Source organism: Caretta caretta, chromosome 2 (assembly GCF_965140235.1).
Source record: "Caretta caretta isolate rCarCar2 chromosome 2, rCarCar1.hap1, whole genome shotgun sequence".
NCBI classification, from domain to species: domain Eukaryota; kingdom Metazoa; phylum Chordata; order Testudines; family Cheloniidae; genus Caretta; species Caretta caretta.
The window spans coordinates 33414971-33432336 of record NC_134207.1 but is presented as its reverse complement, the minus strand read 5'-3'; the positions used below and the strand labels follow the sequence as shown (position 1 = coordinate 33432336).

General features: G+C 42.4%; 1 protein-coding gene and 1 long non-coding RNA gene across 3 annotated transcripts in view; one reads left to right on the top strand and one right to left on the bottom strand.

The window, feature by feature from the left end:
• Nucleotides 1–17366, bottom strand: part of RSPO2 (R-spondin 2) — a 170923-nt gene that overhangs the window by 118075 nt on the left and 35482 nt on the right. The gene's annotated exons all lie outside the window — the stretch shown is intronic.
• On the top strand, nt 276–16239 carry LOC125632758 (uncharacterized). The gene is made up of 2 exons (XR_007355402.2): nt 276–357; nt 14246–16239. It is a non-coding gene; the product is annotated as an uncharacterized LOC125632758 (long non-coding RNA).

Sequence of the window (17366 nt, the reverse complement as noted above, 5' to 3'; positions counted from 1 at the left end):
AGCAGGTGCTTGGGGTGGCACATTTCTAGGGGTGGCATTCCGGCGCCGTCCATGCCGTCCCTAGAAATGTGCCCCCGCTGCCCCAGATCGCCTACGCCTGCTCCCCTAAGCGCGTCTCTGCCACTCTGCTTCTCCCCGCTCCCTCCCAGGCACGCGGCAAGCCTGGGAGGGAGGAGAAGCCAAGTGGCGGCGCGCTCGGGGGAGGCGGCGGCGGCGGAGCAGAGGCGAGCTGGGGCGGGGAGCAGTTCCTCTACCTCCGCTCCGCCTGCTCCCCTGAATGCGCTGCCTCTCCCTCGCCTGAGAGGGAGGGGGGAGAAGCGGAGCGGCAGCGTGTCCAGGGGAGCAGGCAGAGCAGAGGTGAGCTAGGGCAGGGGGTTGTGAGGGGGAGCTGCAGGAAGCAATGGATGGGGGGGAAATGCAGCACGCCCGGGGGAGGAGGCGGGGCCCGGGATTTGGGGAAGGGGCAGCGAAGGGGCGGAGTTGGGGGGGCACAAAAAAAAAGTGGGGGTGGCCAAAAATGTTTTTGATTAGGGCAGCAAAAATTCTAGAGCCAGCCCTGGCAGAGAGGAGTGGATTTGAGCCTAAAGCTTTTAGAAATGTAAATGGGTCTTTGATTGGGAACGAATAAGGTTCACTATATAGGGTCTTGAAAGCGTACGCACTGAGGAGGTGGGGCTGTGAAGAAAAATTTCTAGTGTGCTTTATAAACAATTTTCCTCAAAACCCATTGCCTGCAGTAGTGATGCAGGGGTCCTGAGGGCAGAATTTGGATTGCAGTGGAAAACTGTTCTGTTGATCCGTGAGCTAGAATCCATTCTAGCTCACGGATCAACAGAACAGTTTTCCACTGCAATCCAAATTCTGCCCTCAGGACCCCTGCATCACTACTATATATACCTAGCTATATATGTATATGAACATACATACACACAGACTTATTTTGATAAGGGGGCAAGGAGACAGGGAGACTGGGTGCTGAAAGGTCTAGTGCGAGCAGATCCACCAGTACTACTGCTCAAACAGCTTCCTCCCACCAGCAAACCCTCTATAGTTCTCCAGACAGGAACAGCAGTCTGATGGTGCAGAGGAGATTCATCAGCCCGGGATACTGACAGGAAGACACGAGATGTCTCACAGAGAGGGCACTAATGGGAGGAGCTAAGATGAGATGAGGGCACCTCCCCCGTGCCCACTCTATACCCCTGCTTCCCACCACTTAGCATCCTTCTGCAGCCATTAAACTCAGTCTTCAGTCTCTACAATTCCCATTACCATCTGATTTCTGTCACCTCCCACACCCAACAGTCATTAACCCAAGACCCACCTGATACAAAGCCTTATTGGTGCACTAGGACTATCTGCTGAGCCCAGTCAGCAAGTCAGGAAGGTATCAAAATAGAAGAATGTGTTGGAGCTCCCAAAAGTTATGAGGAAAATTAGGAGAATAAGAGTTATTGAACAAGAGGCTTAGAAAGGGATAAAGGTATGTATAACAACACAGAAGTGCTGAATGGATAGTCAAAGATAAATAAAAAACCAAGAAGTAAAGATAAAACCATCCACGTTAACCAAAAACATCCATCTGTAGCTCTAGAACTTGGTACAGTGCAGGTTCGGTGACCAATAAAAACCCAAACCAAAATATCCACCTTACACATTGAATTGGTTAATGTCCTGACTTTCAGGAGCACAGAACATTTAAAGTAGCAAATTTCCCAGTTTTGTCGGTGTTCTTCTAATTTCAAGGCTGCCAAGTGTGTTTGGGGTTTTTGTTGTTGTTGTTGTTTTCATTGTTCTTGGATGCAAACCTTGCATACCACGTATTGGCTGGGAGCATACTTTTTACAGCCCACTCCCGATGGAAATGCTGACAGACTGCTAACTGTACAGGCATTACTAGGGTGACCAGATGTCCCAATTTTACAGAGATGTTTCAGATTTTGGGGGAATTTTTCTTATATATGCACCTATTACCCCCCACCCGCTGTCCCAATATTTTACACTTGCTATCTGGTCACCTTCGGCAGTTGCCACATCAGTATAAGTCTAGTTGAAAATATGACTTGTGACTAGAAAGTCATTTTACAAAACACTTGTGTGCTATTTGGGGAAAATACAGATAATTTGAATGTGAAAAGTAACCCAAGTGTCAAAATTCACAAATCTCCAACCAACAAGCAGCAGCTCCTTTGTTCTCTGCTATGCTCCTACGTGAAAAGCTGCCTCCAAAACGAAGGGGGAAACATGTCAGACTGCCACATACCTACAGAAAAAAGGTTGCACAAGGCTTAACCATTGCTTCACCTCAGGCAGCGTAAAACCTATTAGTTTGGTTTTTTTAGACACTTTATTGAAAATTTATCTGAGAGAACAGGCAAGAAAGCGCATGAAAAAGTTACAGTTCACTTTCACCATACTTTAACTGCTGGTGAATCTGTACATAATGCTAGTTAGGTACAACTGAAGCAAGTTCATAGGATTTTCAAAGCTGATACACAGAGAATAACTTGTCAGTTTATATGCTGGAAAGCCAACTGATTTTCATGGACTGTCTCACTGATAGAAGTCACACTATTATAGAATCATAGGACTGGAAGGGATCTTGAGAGGTCATCTAGTCCAGTCCCTTGCACTCATGGCAGGAGTAAGTATTATCTAGATCATCACTGACAAGTGTTTGTCTAACGTGCTCTTAAAAGTCTCCAATGATGGAGATTCCACAAACTCCCTACACAATTTATTCCAGTGCTTAACCACCCTGACTGGAAGTTTTTCCTAATGTTCAACTTAAACCTCCCTTGCTGCAATTTAAGCCCATTGCTTCTTGTCCTATCCTCAGAGGTTAAGAAGAAAAATTTTTCTCCTCCTTGAAACAACCTTTTATGTACTTAAGACTTCTCTTTTTCAGACTAAACAAACCCAATTTTTTCAATCTTCCCTCATAGGTCATGTATTCTAGACCTTTAATCATTTTTGTTGCTCTTCTCTGGACTTTCTCTAATTTGTCCACATCTTTCCTGATATGTGGCACCCAGAACTGGACACAATACTCCAGTTGAGGTCTAATCAGTGCAGAGTAGAGCGAAATAATTACTTCTTGTGTCTTGCTTACAACACTCCTGCTAATACATACCAGAATGATGTTTGCTTTTTTTGCAACAGTGTTACACTGTTGACTTATATTTAGCTTGTGGTCCACTATGACACCCCAGATCCCTTTCTGCAGTACTCCTTCCTAGACAGTCATCTTACATTTTGTATATGTGAAACTGATTGTTCCTTCCTCCTAAGTGGAGTACTTTGCATTTGTCCTTATTGAATTTCATCCTATTTACTTCAGACTATTTCTCCAGTTTGTCAAGATCATTTTGAATGATAATCCTATCCTCCAAAGCACTTACAACTCCTCCCAACTTGTTATCCATACTTAGTATCTATTCAGGCTGCAGTTTTATTAAGGGAATGATAAAGTATCTAAAACAGAAGGTTGAAAGTCCAGTCAATGGGAGCAGAGTTAGGCCAACAGTGAGTGCTTTTGAAAATCCCAGCCTTCACACTTAAAAAAACAAATATTACTGCTTTGAAGCACAATACCATCTAGACAAGTGTCATTCCTTAGAACGAGTTTGCTTTTTAACCATATCTATCAACTTGAATGCACTACTTACCTCTCATGATCACCAGCAGTAAAATGTAATTAAAGGATGTAAGACGGTTGAGTCTCACAGTCAGAAGAAATGATAATTACCATTAGAAAAGTATTTTTGATCTAAAATAGCATGTTTTAGAAATCTAATTGAACTGTTATTTGCAATTTACTTTACTCCAAGGTACAAGACTAAGGAACATGTATTTATCAATACATATATGCTAAATGGGAAGAAAAATAATTACTGTCCCCTTTTAAAAGCCATCTAAAGTCCCTATTTCCTAAAGGAAACAAGAGTCTTGCCAGCCTTAATTATAGTTTCCGCCAGCTGTAACATTCATAGGTCTTAAATCCTTTACTTAGTTTTATTGCCAGTAATTAGGTGAAGTACATGGTGCCTTTCCAAAAGATGAAAACTATATAAAAAGTTAAGAATTTTGTCAAGAATCATAGATACTTTGCTTTCACTAAACGCACACCTCACTTTTTTGTTTCTTATTAAAAGGTTTATTAAGTTAATTTCAGACCAAAATGTAAATATGGTGCTTGGATTTGTCCCAGATGAATAAACTTTAAAGCATTATTTCTCATTTACGATGCCTTCCCCAAACACATTTGGCAATAAAATAGCAGCCAGATCCCTTATTACTAAAAAGCTTGTGTGAGTAAGTGAGACTTTAGGCATGAAGGAAACAAAAATTATAGGAGTTAACCAAGTATTGAACTAGAATTGCAAGTTTTCCTTGAGCCTTAAACATTTACTATTCTGAAACAGTACATGAATTTTGAGTATGTAAACAAACATAACAAGAAAGCAAAGATAAAACATCATCTTTACTTTGTTCATTTATTTTGATCATTAGAACCCACTCTGTAATTTCTGATAATATTTCTTGAGGTACTGTAAACAAAGTAAAACTATTTCCCCATGCTTATTTTTCCCCCTACTGTTACTCACACCTTCTTGTCAACTGTTGGATATGAGCTATCCTGATTATCACTACAAAAGTTTTTTTTTCTCCTACTGATAATAGCTCACCTTACCTGATCACTCTCATTATAGTGGGTATGGCAACACCCATTTTTTCATGTTCTCTGTGTGTATATATATATTGTGACAAAGTTCCTCCTCTACCTTGGTGGGTCTTGCGCTTATTGGTGGATTTGCTCGCCTTGGAGCTTCACGGCAGCCCTCAGTTTGGCTGTTTTTGTGAACCCACAGTCCAGGTCAACTCCTCCTGTGTCTGACCAGGAATTGGGAGGTTTGGGGGAACCTGGGCCCACACTTTACTCCGGGTTCCAGCCTAGGGCCCTGTGGAATGCAGCTGTCTGGAGTGCCTCCTAGAACAGCTGTGCGACAGCTACAACTCCCTGGGCTACTTCCCCATGGCCTCCTCCCAACACCTTCTTTATCCTCACCATAGGACCTTCCTCCTGGTGTCTGATAATGCTTGTACTCCTCAGTCCTCCAACAGTCCGTGTTCTCACTCTCAACTCCTAGTGCCTCTTGCTCCCAGCTCCTCACGTGCATCACAAACTGAAGTGAGCTCCTTTTTAAACCCATGTGCCCTGATTAGCCTGCCTTAATTGATTCTAGTAGCTTCTTGATTGGCTGCAGGTGTTCTAATCAGCCTGTCTGTCTTAATTGTCTCCAGAAGGTTCCTGATTGTTCTAGAACCTTCCCTGTTACCTTACCCAGGGAAAGGGGACCTACTTAACCTGGGGCTAATATATCTGCCTTCTTTCACTCTCCTGTAGCCATCTGGCCCGACCCTGTCACAATATATATCTTCCTACTGTATTTTCCACTCATGCATCCGATGAAGTAGGTTTTAGCCCACGAAAGTTTATGCTCAAATAAATTGGTTAGTCTCCAAGGTGCCACAAGTACTCATTGTTCTATTTGCTGATACAGACTAACACGGCTAGCACTCTGAAACCTGTACTAGTCAATGATCTCTAGCGTACATTTTTAGGAACGTTGTAACTAGTGATTACCTCCACTTTTAAGTTTTTGCTAAGTGGTGGAGAGCATGCCAGATTTTCTGTATAGATCATAAAATACATGAATTAGTGAAGTTCTGTTCTATAGAAAATCAACTATCAAGGTGCACTTCACAATATGTAAAATACAAAAAGGTACATGAAGAAACTTGGTGTTTGGTAAAACAACATAGCAGCATGTAAACTCGGGAACTTTGCAATGTTCTATTCCTTGTCAGTGTTACTTGTTATTTTTGAAGTTTAATGGATAATTTTGTAGCCTAATTTTTAACATCAGTTTAGGGTCTCATTAAAGCTATGACTAATTGTTAAAACGGGTATAAATATACTTAATTCATTTGCTACTTTTAGTCATTTAGAGAGGTATTTAATAAACTCAGTGTGATTGCAGGGCTGTATCTAGGGGCAGAATTTATCCTACTATATTCAAAAAAAATACCTGAACTGTGAGGGCAGAGAGAATAGTACTGGACTATCAGGTTTCTTTGCCACAATTCCTGAAGACAGTGGACCATGTTCTGCCATTGATTACCATCCTATAAGCCAACAATATCTCATGGTGAAGTTGAATATCTCATGGCGGTTTTGACCACAGCTCTTTTGAAGGATGGACTTCTTGTCCACAGACAGCTGGATGAGTGGTGCAGGAAATGTAGCTCAAATGGCAAGAGGTATCACGCCTGACAATGAGCTGGGTGCCATGTTTTTCTGGAATCATCCAACTATGGTATAATCAAGCCAAAGTCTCCCTTTTCCTATTTTAGGTGTAGTATACAGTATCTTAATTTAGATATGGCTAAAGTCACCTCTGTGGCCCAGTCAACTGCAACCACAGCATAGGCACGTCTCCAGGTACTGATCTCTGTGAAACTATGTCTGAACCTGGTGCCATAGGCACATTTTTATGTGTGGCTGCTCCAACTCTGGTTTTCAGAAAGAGCAAGTTCAACATACTACAGACAGGTTTCAGAGGAACAGCCGTGTTAGTCTGTATGCCAACAGTATGCCAACATTTTTATGGCTGATTTAGAACAACGCTTCCTCAGCTCTCGTCCCCTAAAGCCCCTACTCTACTTGCGCTATATTGATGACATCTTCATCATCTGGACCCATGGAAAAGAAGCCCTTGAGGAATTCCACCACGATTTCAACAATTTCCATCCCACCACCAACCTCAGCCTGGTCCAGTCCACACAAGAGATCCACTTCCTGGACACTACAGTGCTAATAAACAATGGCCACATAAACACCACCCTATACCGGAAACCTACTGACCGCTATTCCTACCTGCATGCCTCCAGCTTTCACCCTGACCACACCACACGATCCATCGTCTACAGCCAAGCTCTGCGATACAACCGCATTTGCTCCAACCCCTCAGACAGAGACAAACACCTACAAGATCTCTGTCAAGCTTTCTTACAACTACAATACCCACCTGCAGAAGTAAAGAAACAGATTGATAGAGCCAGAAGAGTTCCCAGAAGTTACCTACTACAGGACAGGCCTAACAAAGAAAACAACAGAACGCCACTAGCGGTCACCTTCAGCCCCCAACTAAAACCCCTCCAACGCATTATTAAGGATCTACAACCTATACTAAAGGATGACCCAACACTCTCACAAGTCTTGGGAGACAGGCCAGTCCTTGCCTACAGACAGCCCCGCAACCTGAAGCAAATACTCACCAACAACCACATACCACACAACAGAACCACTAACCCAGGAACTTATCCTTGCAACAAAGCCCGTTGCCAATTGTGCCCACATATCTATTCAGGGGACACCATCACAGGGCCTAATAACATCAGCCACACTATCAGTGGCTCGTTCACCTGCACATCCACCAATGTGATATATGCCATCATGTGCCAGCAATGCCCCTCTGCCATGTACATTGGTCAAACTGGACAGTCTCTACGTAAAAGAATAAATGGACACAAATCAGATGTCAAGAATTATAACATTCATAAACCAGTCGGAGAACACTTCAATCTCTCTGGTCACGCAATCACAGACATGAAGGTCACTATCTTAAAACAAAAAAACTTCAAATCCAGACTCCAGCGAGAAACTGCTGAATTGGAATTCATTTGCAAATTGGATACTATTAATTTAGGCTTAAATAGAGACTGGGAGTGGCTAAGTCATTATGCAAGGTAGCCTGTTTCTTCTTGTTTTTTCCTACCCCCCCCCCGATGTTCTGGTTTAACTTGGATTTAAACTTGGAGAGTGGTCAGTTTAGATGAGCTATTACCAGCAGGAGAGTGAGTTTGTGTGTGTATGGGGGTGGGGGGGATGTGAGAGAACCTTGATCTATGCAGGAAATAGCCCTACTTGATTATGTAAAGAGTTGTCACTTTGGATGGGCTAGCACCAGCAGGAGAGTGAATTTGTGTGGGGGGTGGAGGGTGAGAAAACCTGGATTTGTGCTGGAAATGGCCCACCTGTTGATCACTTTAGATAAGCTATTACCAGCAGGACAGTGGGGTGGGAGGAGGTATTGTTTCATATTCTCTGTGTGTATATAAAGTCTGCTGCAGTTTCCACGGTAAACATCTGATGAAGTGAGCTGTAGCTCACGAAAGCTCATGCTCAAATAAATTGGTTAGTCTCTAAGGTGCCACAAGTACTCCTTTTCTTGATACTACAGACAGACATCTTCAGAGCCTGTTGTAAGACAAAGTTAAACTCCCTTAAATGTAACTCTTTTAACACTCTCAGACCTGGCAAAACTCACCTTAAGTGGAAAGTATGGCTCAGGAAACTCAACTCCTCCATTTCATGCCTCCTTTTTCTTTAATTGAAAGCTCAAACTGAGCTTCATGCGTACTCTACAGGACCTTTCTGCAAATCTTTTGGGGGTGCCCTAGCAATCATCTAGCATGGGAATACAGAAGCTTGTGTGAGGCTGATGCTGGCTTAAGAGATACACTGGAGAAGAACCAACAAGTGTGCCACAGTTCAGGGCAATTGCACCTGTTTCCCCCCCACTTATGGTCCAGCAAGGGAACCCAGTCTAGGCTCCTGGCTCCTCAGCCATCACCTCTCTTAGGGAGAGACTCATCTCTCTCCCTCCTGATGAAGGTTATTCCAGGCGGCACGGTTCCCTGCCTACGTTGTGTGAGAGCCCAACCAGTCAGACTGGCTAAGCAGGCCTTGCTTTTCCCTCTCCTCAGAGGCTATAAATGCGTAATTGCCCACAGATATAAGGTATCACACAGCTCTTCCTAAGCAAGCATGTTTATTCTTAAAGTAAAAGCATTACAGCAAAAACATATTAAAACAATAAAAGAACCTATATGCCTGCTAATAAGCTACAAGTTCGGTGTTGTCTGGCCCATTGTTTTAAAACTCCTCTGAAGCTCATAATATTGCCCAGGGTTGACACTGGTTCTGCCCTCCCCACAATGTTACATATAATCCTACAATGATACATAAACATTTGAATTTTTAATACAATGAACCCCTAAGATACTTAAACTTAATTTAGTTAGGTTCAACATAATTCAATAAGGTTTGTCCAGGATAATACAGGAAAATGCCATATCTGCCAAAGTGTGTACATGGGAATTCAGAATATGTTGGCAGGGAGAAGAGGATCTGACAGGTGTGTATAGGGGAAAATCAAGGAAGAGAAGAGGGTGAAAAAGGAAACTGAACACCTTGCATGTTTGCTTGCAACCTGACCATCTGCACACCCATCCACTCTCTTGTCAAAAACAACTGATAAGATACTGTAAAGCAACCTGAACCCAGGTAGGGCTATATCTGCTTAAAGTTCTGAAGAAAGAAGTTTGCTTGCTAAATAAAATAGGTGTACTCAAAAATTCAAATCTAATTGAAGCTTCTGTGTTGCTACATCTGCATTTTGTACCGGTGGAACTCTTCATGCCATACGCTAAGAAAAATATGCTCATTTTTGTAGCCTTGTATCAGACCATGACTGATTTCTGATTGGCAGAGAAATCTTATTTTGTTCTGAGAATTAACACACTTATCTCAATATCTTCTATCACTCTTCTCCACCAGTGATCCCCAACTTTCCTTTATTTCTAACATCACAATGTTGTTTTCAGAACAGCATTATGTTTCACTTTTTATTCTGTACTGTGCAGCTAGAATCATAATCAGTATTAGGTTAATTTAGTCAATTTGCACATAGAAGTTCTAAATATTTAGGGGCTTGCCATTTAGTTTTTAACAATTCTTCTGCTTCCATCACCATCAAAACTGCAAATGAGAAAGCTAGACTCATTGTATATCGGGGATGCTTTTTTGCATCTGTATCCAATATGAAACCACTTCCGCACCCCTCAAGAAAAAGGTTCTTGGTGATGGTGGTGCGTGGGAGAAGGGGATTTATAACAAAGCTCTTTTGGGAGGGAGTGGTGGAAATTAACAGTGAGCCAAGGTTAACAAGAGAGGTTTTATTAATATTTAAAATCAGCCAGTACTGAAAAGCAAAGTCCTAGACATCTTGCTCACAGCTGCAGAATTGGCAGGATTCCAACAATTAAATATTGATTATTGTATAAATCCTGTACTTCATAAAAATCCAATCAAGTATTTAAAAGCTTTAAAATATACTCCATAATCCTTAACAATCTCCTTCCAGCTCCTGGCTGATATTTGATACTTCTGCATTCTGTCAGGATTGACTAGATCAGAGCAACTGTTGGCACGTGACACTGGTGGGCCACGATGGTTTGTTTACCTGCAGCATCTGCAGCTCCCACTGGCCGCGGTTCACTGTTCCAGGCCAATGGGGGCTCGTCCCAACCCACCAGTGGATTTCCCTGACAGGCCGCTTGCCAAAGGTTGCCAATCCCTGGACTAGATAAAGGCCTGAACATCAACTCCCCAGGCATACAAGTGTCATCTCTGAGGGTTTTAAGAAACAAGATGGAATGCTTTTTTAGGGGAATGATCCTGAGGTGTTTATGAATTACCAATACTGTCTGCTAAACTGAAGCTCAACTCTCACTTTGCCCTGCGAATCCTCAACTTGGTGGTACATAAAGAAATAGGAGGGCGGAGAAAGGTCCCAAAGACGTCCTTTACACTTACAATATAGTTTCCAGGAACTTTGTGCTTGGCCAGAGGAGTGAGGAAGCGCCAAACTCTTCCATGCAGAGAAATCCTATCTAGATTCCCATTGGGCAAAGGTAGAGAGTATGTTCATGCATCATTTCCTCCGGTAGACTTTCTGTTTCCATGGTTCTCAAGAAAGCTCTCCCCAAATGACTTTTTCTGCCAGGTTCACGAAGCAAGAAAAAGCACCATCTACACACAGGCATGGTGAAGAGAGCTCTGTGTAACTATACAGAATAAAGTCTAGAGGTAGGAAAAACAATGTTATTCCATGGGAAAATCTCCCAGTAGGTCCAGCTAATAATCACTCTTCACGGTGGGAAGTTACACCACAGAGATCTGCTTTTTTTCCTGTTGTCAAATGGGAAATGTTTAAGCCCTGCTCTATAAAAGGGACTTAGGAGAGAAAAATTATAGGTAAGGAACTGCCATATTGGTTCTGAAAGCATTTAAAGTCCCCACATTAATGGAAAGCAGTTGAACTGTCTGGGACAGGTGCGGTCTTTTCACCGTATGTCTATACAGGGCTTAGTGTCCTTTGGGAGTGGAAAGAAAATTTGAAATAATGCTGTCTAAGCTAAATCAGTGTATTTAAACAGACTCTCCATTTGATATCATCCTTATAGGACATGGTCTTTATACAGAAGAAAGAAGTGTGCTCCAGTAATTTTAGACATGGGATTTGGAATCAGAAATCTTGACTCTGATACCAACTCCCTCTGTGGCCTTGGACAAGTCAGTTGACCTGTTTCTCCGTTTCCCCTTCTTAGTTGTGGGTGATCAGTACTTAAGCTATACATTAACTGCTGAATAAATTCTTACTATTAAAACAATCTAGGGACCCGAAAAGTAATTACTGTGTCAATTTAATCCTTTAATCATTTAAACTAAGGATTATGCTTCATCTCAGTCTTGGCACATCACTCTTGTTAATGATATCACTAGCAACAAAGCGATAGTATCAAGACAAACAAACAAATAACGCATTCAGAAGTTAAAATGCTCATCCGGACTTATCCAAAACTCTTTGGCATCAATATTAGGCTGAAATCCAACTGAGAACAGGCTGTCTTATATTACCCTGATACTTCAAATTCTGGCCAAATCCAGAAAGTGTGGACGCGTGCAATGTGAAATACTGGCATACAACTGAGAAAATGTAACTAAATCTTCTTGGACCCAAATTTTAGTTGAGATTCAAGCATGTTCAAGTCAAATCTCCCATCTCGAAATACTATACAGTAGTATTATAGCATACTCCATGGAAAAGGAGCAAAACACCTTTTCTGAGAGACAGCTAAAAAGGAGAGAATGCCAAACTCTACTCAGTTCCAGTTTCATTTGCACTAGTGTAAAGTAAGAGTCATGTCATTGGTTTCCTCACTTGAACCTCACACAAAGGTGTTGTAAGAGTTGCACAGCACCCTGAAAATATAAAACAGTGTAATAGTATTTGGCCCTTCACATAAGTTTGACATTAACAGCATTTTAAAAGCTTTTTAAAATTATTTGCATCTGTATGTGCTTTTAAAGCCACCTGGAAAATTAGGTTATATTCAGAAAAGTGATTCTCAGAGTGACATGGTTGTATTCCAGTAATTTTTTTGACTTCCATATCAGACTTGCTTGGTTTGTAAGTCAAAAAGTTTCCAAATTCAAAATTTGTAAATTCAAGTTGGGACCTAAAAGCCAAGCCCTATTCTTTCATCAGACAACAAGAGATCTGTCAACCAACAATCTTCTTGATAACACATGTGGTGGGGAGAATCCCACTCATCCTATCTTAGCTGTACTGACTCTGTGATACTAATGGAAGTAAAAATTTTGTTTGTGGGAATACAGCAAGCAGCTATACCATCTTCAGCAGGAGGGGGACACATGCAAAAGAAATAACTTTTCAGTACATCGAATAGTCATTCAACCATATCCTCCACTCTAGAACCTGATCTTAATACATGAGTGTATGCAAGTCAGCTATTTAAACCTGCACATTGCCAGTTATACTTCTAGCTGGCCACTTATACATGACAATTTCGTATGCAATTATGGTATTTGCATACACCCATTCAGGCCCTAAATAATTTTTAAAACCTTCATTTTCTATATTTTAACTAGACATCAGTTCCAAATAAAAAGGAGAGGATACTCACTCTGTGCAATAACTGTAGTTCTTAGAGATGTGTGTTCCTATGGGTGCTCCACATCAGGAATATATGCTCCCCAGGCACCTTTGATTGAAGTTTTAAGTAGAAGTGCCTGTTCAGACAGCATATGCACTCTTCTCCACCTCGTGCTCTGCACCATAGCTATCTAAAGCTGCATGGGAGAACTGCTCACAGTTCCTTCTCTACCACAAAGCTCCATAGCAGAGAATTCCAAAGCAAAGGGGAAAGCGAGAGTGTAGTGATGCACCATATCTCAAAGAACTACTGTTACTATACATGGTGAGTAACGTCTCCTTCTTCAAGTAGTGTCCCTATGGGTGCTCCACGACAGGTGACTATCTAGCAGTACCCTCTAAGGAGGGGGAGCTTCAGAATGGAGACCAAAATTGAAGACAGTACAGTACAGCCATACACATCACCAGAAGCTGAGTCATGAATTACTGCATAATATTCAGAAAAGGTGTGTATGAAAGTCCAAGTTAAGGATCTACATATTTCATCAATGGGAACGTTCTTAAGAAAGACTACTGAAGTAGAAAAAGGTCTCATTGAATAGGTTATGACTCTAGAAGGAGGCTGGAGATCATGAGACTGATAACAAAAGGTAATGCAGCCAGATAGCCATCTAGAGAATTTTTTTTTGGAAACTGGAGATTCCTTAGACCTGTCTGCAACAGACATAAACAATGGAGATTTTCTAAATGGCTCAGTTCTGTCCAAGTAAAAGGCTAATGCCCTTCTGACATCAAGTGCATGTAATACTGCATTCACCTTATTCAGGAGTGGTTTAGGAAAGAAAACTGGGAAATGAATAGACTGTTTAATGTGGTAATCAAAGGACACCTTCAGTAAGAATACTGTGAAGGGTGGAATATGCCATCAGAGCCCTGTCTCCCCAGCTCTTAGAGTAAAAGTAATGGCTACCAAGAAGGCCATTTTCATAGACAAGTCAAGAAGGGGACACGTTGCCATTGGCTCAAAAAGAGGTCTCATAAGGCATCTAAGCACCCAGTTGAGGTCCCAAACTGGGGTAGGATGTTTGAAAAGATTTCCCAATCCCTTGAGAAACCTCACCATCATTGGATGAGCGAACACTGAAAAACCCTCCATCAGGAAACGGAAGGCTGTAATGGCTGCCAAATGTACCCTAATGGAACTCAAAAGACAAACCTGAATTGTTCAGTTCTAGGGTGTAATCTAGTGTATCTAATAATGAAGAGAACACAGATGAAAGGTGTCTTAGGTCACATCAGCGGCTGAATCTCCTCCATTTTTGTAGGTAAGTATTATGGGTAGACTACTCTATGTAACAATATTCTTCTTACTTCCTCAGAACAGGTTGATTCTAACCCTGTGAACCATCAATCAGCCATGCTTTGAGGTGAAGAACACCAAGGTTGGAGTAAAGAAGTTGACAAACATCCTGAGAGAGAAGATGAGGGATGATCTGGAGGATGATCAGTTGACAAGCAGTCAACTTGATGAAACAAGGAAACCCTGTCTGTCTTGGTCATGTCAGAACCATCAGAATAACTCTGGCCCTGTCTTTCCTTATCTTGATCAGCACTTCGGATATTAGTGGAGCTGGAGCAAATGCATACAGACCCAACATCCAGTGAAGGAGAAAGCCATTTCCCAAGGAGTGGAGACCCAGTCCACCTCTTGAGCAGAACTGGGGGTACTTCTTGTTTCTGGCTGTGGTGAACAGTTCTATCTCAGGGATGCCCCAGCACTGAAATACGAAGTGAAGAATAATGGGAGTTTGCTCCCACTTGTGATCCTGAAAGAAACACCTCCTGAGGGTATCTGCAGTGATGTTTTGAATGCCCGGAAGATAAGCCACTGAGATGTTGATATGACTTTGCATGCACCAACCAGCCTTGCATGGTTTATCATAAAATTCCCAGCTGCAGTATGGCCCAACAACTGGAGACAGTTTTTGACCAATGTCTGGGGCTGATTTAGACTGTAGTGACTAAATTCAATAGGGTTGTAAACCTGTGCATTAGGAGGGAGGCTTTGGCCACAACCGCATCTAGGTAAGCTCCTAGGACCTCCAATATTTGCACCGGGGTCAAGGTGGACTTCTGAATGTTTAACTGCAGTCCCATTCTATGGACTTCTGAGTGGCCACTGAGTTCTCGTGGTACGAGCATCCCTTTGGCAGTCAATCGTCAAGATTTGAGAATATTAGGATTCCTCTTCTGCAAAGGTAAGCTGCTACCACTGACAGAATCTTTGAAAACACTCTGGGAGCAGAAGAGCGACCGAATGGAAGTGCTCTGTATTGAAAGTTGTTTTGACCTAGAATGAAACAGAAGAACCTTTTGTGGGAAGGGTGGATCGCTACATGGAAATATGAATCTTGTAGGTCAAGGGCTGAGAACCAATCCCCTATGTCCAATGATGGTATTATTGCTGCAAGTGTTACCATTTTGAATTTCTGTGTCTTCACAAACCTGTTGAGGAGCCTTAGAACTAGAATGGGCTCCACTTGCCATTCTTTTTTAAAACCAGGAAGTACCTGCAATAAAACCCCTTCCCTCTATGTTGTACAGAAACTGGTTCTATAATGCCTAAGTTCAGGAAGGAGTCTATTTCCTGCTTTTGGAGATGGTCATGAGAGGAGTTCCTGAAAAGGGATAGAGAAGGAGGTGGCACGAAGGGAGGGAGGTAAAATAGATGGAGTATCCTGCTGATATGATCTCCAAAACCCATATGTCCATGGTGATATGCTCCCAAGCTTGATGGAAGTGAGAAAGGCAGTCCACAAAGTGAGGAAGGTACGTGAACCATTCCAGCTGGTCAGAGGAAGGCAGGGGGTAATTCAGAACCTTGACCACGCTACCAAATCAATGGTTCGATTATGAGGATTGTAAGGTCAATGCCTGTGTAGCAGGTCTCTTTTTCTGGAACCTCTGCCTCTTTCACTGAGGTTCATAAGACCTCTGGGAGCAGAGAATTGAGCAGAATGAGATCTCTGTGCTGTCTGGGATTAACTAAATTTCCTTTTATGCACCAGTGTGTAAATTCTCTGAGAACGCAAAGTGGCCCTTGGATTTTTTAATGGATGCGAAGACTTATCTGTATTCTCCGCGAACAGTTTGGAGCCATTGAAGGGAAGGACCTCCATCAGAAATCCTCAGAGTTGAAGCCTGGAGGCCCTTCTCATGACTATCACCATAGAATAGGGTGAGCAGCTGTGTCAGTGGCATCCAGAGAAGCCTGAAGAGATGTTCTGGCAAGGAGCCGACTCTCTGTAATGATTGCCTGGAACTGGTCCCTCTGCTCTCATGGTAGATTCTCAATAAATGAACTAAACTTTGAGTAGTTGGTGTGATTGCATTTCACCACCAATGCCTGATAGTTGGCAATTCTAAACTGCACAGTCACAGATGAATATGATTTGTGACCAAATAAATTGAGACACTTCTGATCTTTATTATACGGAGTTGATTTAGTGTGTTTTCTACATTCATTTACAGCCTCGACAACTAGGGAGTTGGGAGAGGGATGAGAAAACAGAATCTCTAGATCTTTAGATGGAACATAATGTGAACAGTACTGTTGCTGGGGTATGCCAGTTTACTTTTGCAAGATCCAACAGAGCCTCATTAATAGGTAGTGAATACCTAGCAGTTTGTATTGTGACTCCTTAACCTCCTCAAGTTGAATTTGTAAGGAGTCTGCTAGCCTTTTAATGAAGTCCTGGAGCTGTATGGAGTCATCAGCCAGGGATGGTGGGGGAGGCATGACTGCTTCATCAGGGGCTGAAGAAGAGATGTTGGTTGGTGGGGTGACATCTTTGTCCACTCTGACCTCCTGTTCCTTGAAAGTATATTATTGAGGTTGAGGCCTTTATAAGAGAAAGGACGAGGGTAGGGAAGATTGTCTACCCTGGTCATGGGAAAGAGTGATTCTAGGGGTCCTATAGAATTGTTGGTAGTATGCCACTCATGAATCCTACTATGGCCAATGAGGGGGCCTGTAGTGAGGCAGAGTGGCCTCCCTCAGCGCGTGACAGGGAGGGACCACTACGAACCACTACAGGTCCCATATGGTATAGGTGGAGGCACTGAAGAGTGCTCAGACCACCAGGATGGAGCTTCAGGGTGTCTTTCACAAATATGTTCCATCTTTCTAGAAGTCTCTGGAAATCGGAGCCCTGAAGTGAAATTTCAAAGACCAATGAGAAATCCTATCATCATATTCAAACTCACTTTGGAGCATATGGAGGACCGGTAGAAAAAGGTGGTGACTCTGTCACTATCAGGTCAATGTCCTGACACTTAGGGGTCCTTAGTACCAAGAATGGACTAGTGCTGAACAAAAGAGGAGTCAGTCATCTCTGTTAGCACAAGGTTCCTTGAAAATCTAAACTCCTGAGATACCAACATGGCGGTTGGTACTGAGGCAGAAACCTAAGCAGAAGTGATTGTGGCAGAGGGAGCAGA